We start from the raw sequence: 6,000 nt of genomic DNA on the forward strand, positions 1-6,000 counted from the left end.
ATACGCCTCTCTGATATGACTCAGGCAGGGTGTCTCTGGCGAGTGGTCATGGGAGAGGCAATAGATTACAGTGCCCCTATTTAGGGCTGCTTTGGTCAGATCGAATGTCACAGCAGAATAGGTGCTGCCTTTATGATATCCTCAATGAAAGGCAGACCTTGGGGAACTCCAATAAATATGTAGCCTAGATTTGTCATTCTGCATCTTTGACTTAACATTTTATTAACAGATGTCATTTGCCCCAACTCCAGCCTCTCTGAGGGAGCACTGGTGCCCTGGTTCACACATTTAAAAGGTCTGCTGGAGTTTAAACTAATGGCTGAAATGTTTGGATCAAGCACTGCTGAAAAAATTGCTTGTTGGAGGCGCATGAAGGAATTTAGTAATTCATTTAAAAAAATGTATGTGTTTATGGGGTGTCAAACTTTTTACAGTTGGCTTCTGCATTTCTCTCTGGGTAGGAAGCTGCCACAATGGCAGTAGGGAATAAACGAACGAGGAGGATTTGTAAAGCACACAGCTTCACCAGAGAGTGTCACGTCGCTGAAAGCTTGAAGTAAGGAAGACCAGGTGAACAAGCTACATTGCTGAGAAGAGAGAGGTTTTTAGGGCTTTACCGCAGGACGAATCACGAGGGAGGGACAGCAAAGAGGAAGGGGAAGCTGATTCCATTCTCAACTTTGGTAGTGAATGGTGATAGGCCATTTCTGCTTCCATGTCAAGAATGCAGCCTGTTGGTTTGTCCTGGAGTATGAAACGTCCCAAGTTCATTAAACTGTAGGATGTCTCCTAGAACATATAGGTTGGCCAGCATTATCACTCCTACTTGCTTTTTTAAGTAGTGCATTGGTTGATTCCTTACTTATACCTTTATTGAGCACGGACAGCATAGGGTAACTGTTGCGTTCCAGTGTGCAGAACTGAATGATTTCCTTGATTATGCTCATGTGTTAATGAGTTTATTGGGGAGTTACACTTAACTATTCTACAGTTGTGTACCCTCTGTATGTCAAAGAATAGCAGACAGCGTTCATATACAGTTGACTAATAGCCTAGGTCGTTTGCTTCCGCTGGCATTCTTCTTTGTAGTTGATGCGCGTCTCGACTGAAAGAGAAAGTCAAGGCAAATCCATGCTTGGTAAGGGGGCTTCTGGTATTGCCTATAATTTTTCTTATTTGTTAAGGATTTTTACTTTTCAACCAAATTTAGCATTCACAGCACATAATCTACTTTTATGTCAATTTATTTCATTCAGTTCATAATTTCACTGACCTTTTTAATTCCTTGCAGTTGATTTAAGTGTGACCTCAAAGTTAAAATTGTTTGGTTCCAAAACAGATTCTTTTTCGAAGTACAAGAACGTGCATTGCGGGTTTTTTTACCACCCTGATGAAGCCCTGTAATCTTGTAGAATAAGCTGGACTGCATCGTTCGGAAGCTCAAGTGTAGTGACCATAAAAACTACTATGGTCGATGACCTTACTGGTATTTCTGTCTGAAAGAAAGGGGAGTATATGTGCAAATGACAAACTACTCGAACATTAAGGATCTGCTTTCAAAAAGAAGAGTGTATTTTATTTGGTAAACAGTTTTATGTTTATATGATCAAATCATTTAAATCTTAGATTTGGAAAAATGTTTGCAGATGTCACAGCTACACTTGGTTTTTCCAGCTGTCTTATTTTAATGCTGCTATTTATTCAGGCTTTGGCAGAGTATTGTATTTCATTACAGCCACAAAGCTCTTGGCTTTCCATGAGCAATTAGACAGGCCTACTTTCTTGAAAAGGGAGTAGCTGATTGCTGGTCTGCACATTAAACTGCATATGCATCACTGTTGTTATTGTCCACACTGATCAGCGTTCACTTACCACTAACACGATACCTACATTGTCTTGAAGGTGAACAATGAATGGACTACCATTAGTCACTGTGGAAGCAATGATCGTGTGTAATGGCCGCTGTGCGACTGTAGCTCCACCTTGCGACTTTAAACTTTATATTCAGAAGTAACTTAAGCCATATTGTCCAGCAAATTGTACATGAGTTTTAAAATAAGTGACTTCATGCACTTCTTTAAAGTTGATTTATTTCAGGCACTGGGCACATTGCAGGACTGCTTGTAAGTACGTTGCTTGTTAACGTGCAGCACTTTCGTTTCCTGGATCATTTCTAGTGCTGCAGCAGGAAATGGCCTCTGATAAGCCATGTACATGTGGTTACGTTTGCCAGATAATATTTTTGATCCTTTCTGTATAAATGATTCACGGGCAAAACATGGAGCCGAAATTGATCTATAACCTATTACCAGCAGCTTTTATAAAATGTTCAGTTGTATTTATCCCCTTATAGAAAATGTATTTCTTTCTAAACCTGCTAATTTCTTGTGGGGTAGCTTGCTCCCTCTAGTCTATTTAAAATATTGTAGTTTTCCGGCATACATATGCACTGTACTTTGTAAAATAACAGATTTTTGTATCTGTGATCTCACTTACTATGATTGATAGACAGTCTGATTGTCTGACGGGTCTACCATTTTCTCCTGTGTACAAAATCTTGCTATTACAGTTGAGGCTTTAACATTGAAGCGTCCTTTTTGCAAAGAATTGAACTAATACATTGATTATAAAGAACATGTAGTTTTGCTATCCATGACTTTATAGGAAGAATGCTACTAGTTTACTTTGTTTGAAGCCTCAAAATTGTTATTTATTGATCACCCTATAAACCTGTCAATTTTGACTTTGAAATTAAATGGGGAAGTGAAATTGTGTTGTGTGTTTTAATTTAAGATACAGTGGTAAACAATATTATTGTTGCAAATAGTTTTTTATTTTTGTTGCCCAAGTTTCTTTACTTGTAGAATGATGTGCAGCATTTCCTAGTTCAAGCATATGTCTTTGTCGAAGGTCGTGATACTTGCTTAGGTTTGACACCAATAAATCAGTCATAATGTGAAGATAACAGTGACCTCTTGATGCAACCAATTGATATAAGTACATCCTTGAGTACCATTGTCTTGGGCCCTGTTACTTTCAGTGCTTAAAAATGTGGGGATTGTGGTAAGAAACAGTATATAAAAACAACCATTTATTTTCTTGGTTATAACGCATTCTTTTCACAAATTTAACAATGCATCTTTCATATCAATTTCTTTGGTATTATATGGTCTGTCTGTGATTGTTGTTCCTTAACTTTTGACTGCGAAGTTCTTTTGCAAGTCTTCATTCAGGGCATCTTGCTTAACGGTGACTCCAAATTGGTTCAAGGTAGATCCTCACTAGTTACAAGCAGCCTAATAACTTGACATGAGTCAAGTAAATTATGATTGAGTTTAAGGTGCTATAAATGGATTTCTGCATAATGCCTGGGTCAGTTTAAATGACACTGAAAAATGAGTGAATGACAAACTCTGCATAGGCCATGACTGGCAATTCAAAACAATTTCGTAACACTTCTTCATTGGTGAACAGCACTGGAAACAAGTTCAACCTTGGAAAGTACTCGCATGCTTCCCTTAGTAGGTTGTTGTATTGGTGTGCCAGTGGCTGGTTCTTTGATCCAAAGAAGCTGCATGATGAGCATATCTATTCAGGCACAATCATTCAAATGGGCCCTTCCCACAGAGCTACAAAGGAGATCCCTTGAAATAAAGTAGCATGAGAAGTGCTGTTCTTTTTATTTGAACCAAGGTAGGTCAACCAGCAGTTGGTATTGCTGTATTCCCAAGTCTCATAAGTGCATCAGTTCGGAATTCATCTTTCCGTAAAAAGACGGAATTTGGACAGAAAAGTGGACATTCTCTTGATAGAACTCCTTGCAACAAAGAGACAGTTGCCTGGTTAAGGACAGAGGGTGGCAGACTAGCCCCCCTCTTCCCCCTTTAACTCCATCTCTCCCCAATCCTCACCCAACCCTGCACTTGTGATGGATTTGCCTCTGTCAGCATCCCCTCTCATTTGCCCTATACCACATATCCTAACCCAGCTCTTCTTTCTCTGCTTTCAAAGTTCTCATTCTAAAATTAATTCCTATATTTGCTTTCCACTTACACATGCTTCACCCCAGGAGTCCTAGCACAGGTGATGCAGACCACCCTCCTCTATCTTCTGTCAAGCCTTGCCATCGTAGCACCTTTTACTTGTTCCCAGTCATGTCCTTTTCTATTCTTCCTCTCTATTGCATCTCATCTTTCTCAGTTGTCCCACCTACCACAATTCGTACAATTGAGTTCAACACTACCCCTGTCAATTCTCTATCCCCAGCTTCCTGGATGCCACTAGATCCATAAATAAGAATTGTTTGAATATTCATGACCTGGTCATGCACACTAGGCTGGATCATTCTCCCCCTTTATATCTAAGACTTGGCTACCTTATTTGGTCAATAAACCACAATACAAAAATAAATCAGAGGTGTAGCTGCCCTGAGGGTTCCTTAGCCACCCCCAGCTTGTAGTACGTTGCAGCAGCAGAGTGGAATTCCATTCTCATCAGATGGTCTTGCTCTCTTTCAGTATTCTTATTGGACTCGAGGGGATATACGGACATACGGCAGGAATGCCGGCGAGCAGGGGCACAACTTAGCCCTCGTGCTTTCATGTTACAACGAAAGGCACACTTGAGCCCGTTACTTCTACACACTAAGTTAGAAAACGACAAAGAGTACATGCCTAATACTGGAGGCTGGTTACAGCTTTCCTAGGATCCCCTTTATTCGATGTGGATGTCCACAAAGAATGACTCGATACCGGCAATATTGACTTTATGTTTTGGGTTGACAATTGATAAAAGTCAACAATCATACAAATATAAGCCTTGAAGAAGTTACATCAGTAACGAAACACGTGTCGGCTGCCATCTCTGTATGCTAACAAAGAAGGTTCAAGTTTGGGACCTCTACATGTGAAATTGTAAACAGTGTTATATGATGTTGAAACAATATCAATAAGAAATAAATAGGAGTGTTCGAGGCATGTGGGCTGCTGAATTTATATCTATGCATAGATCGCCACCTAGTGTTGGGTCCGGATGATTGCACATTGTTGTCCTGGAAGAGTCTTCGAAGTATCACGAGATAGGTGGCTCCTCCCCTGGACTACAGTGTGCATGGGCATCCCCTCCATGCTCAGATTGTTTTTTTCCGCCATTGGGTTCGGATGTATTTTCGTAACTCACGTTCGGAATCGATATAAAACACCTTTTTCGAGGCCAGAAGGCCTTAGGGGCGTCGGTATTGTCTTCGTTCGGAACCTTGTACTGTTCCAGTTCTTCGAGACGGACGTCGAAGGCCGCTTGCTTTTTGACACCAAAGGCCCCGTTGACGATCAACGATGGAACGGAGCCCGTTCAAACTGTGCCCCGTTTGCAACTCCAAATACCCTCACATCGATGTGCACCCGGTGTGCAATAAATGTCTCTCACCGGACCACGACGAGGCCAGCTGCATGGCCTGTTCCCACTTCAGATCGAAGAAAACTCTTCGCCTTCGACGCGCTGCACGACAGTCGGCGCGGGAATCAGCTCCCGAACCAGAAAACCTCTTCGGAGCTGACGACGAGTTAAGTGTCGAAGAGGAGGATCCTGATCGACAGTCGGATCCCGCGTCGGGGCGAGACTCCAACTACGATGAGTACGAAGAAGAATTCTACGTTCTTGATGAAGACATCGTCGAGGTAGGGGACGACGCGCAACCCATCGGAGCCGTCGATGACGACTCAGGCGATGAACAAGGCCCAACCGCAGTAGCCGGGCCCAATAAAAAGACTTCCACGGCTCAGGTCGAGGCATCGCCGGAAGGCCTTATCCAAGACCTTCATACACGTTCTATAGCCCCGCTTCCAAGCCAGGCTAAGAACATTTCCAAAGAGTCATCGGTCGATCGGCCACAAACAGTGGAGAAATCGAAACCAAAACCTAAAGACACTAAATCGAAACCGAAACTGGTGAAGACAGTTATCGGCTCGATGACTCCGGAACATACCAAGTCAAAACGTGTGA

Source organism: Lissotriton helveticus, chromosome 2_1 (assembly GCF_964261635.1).
Source record: "Lissotriton helveticus chromosome 2_1, aLisHel1.1, whole genome shotgun sequence".
NCBI lineage: Eukaryota > Metazoa > Chordata > Amphibia > Caudata > Salamandridae > Lissotriton > Lissotriton helveticus.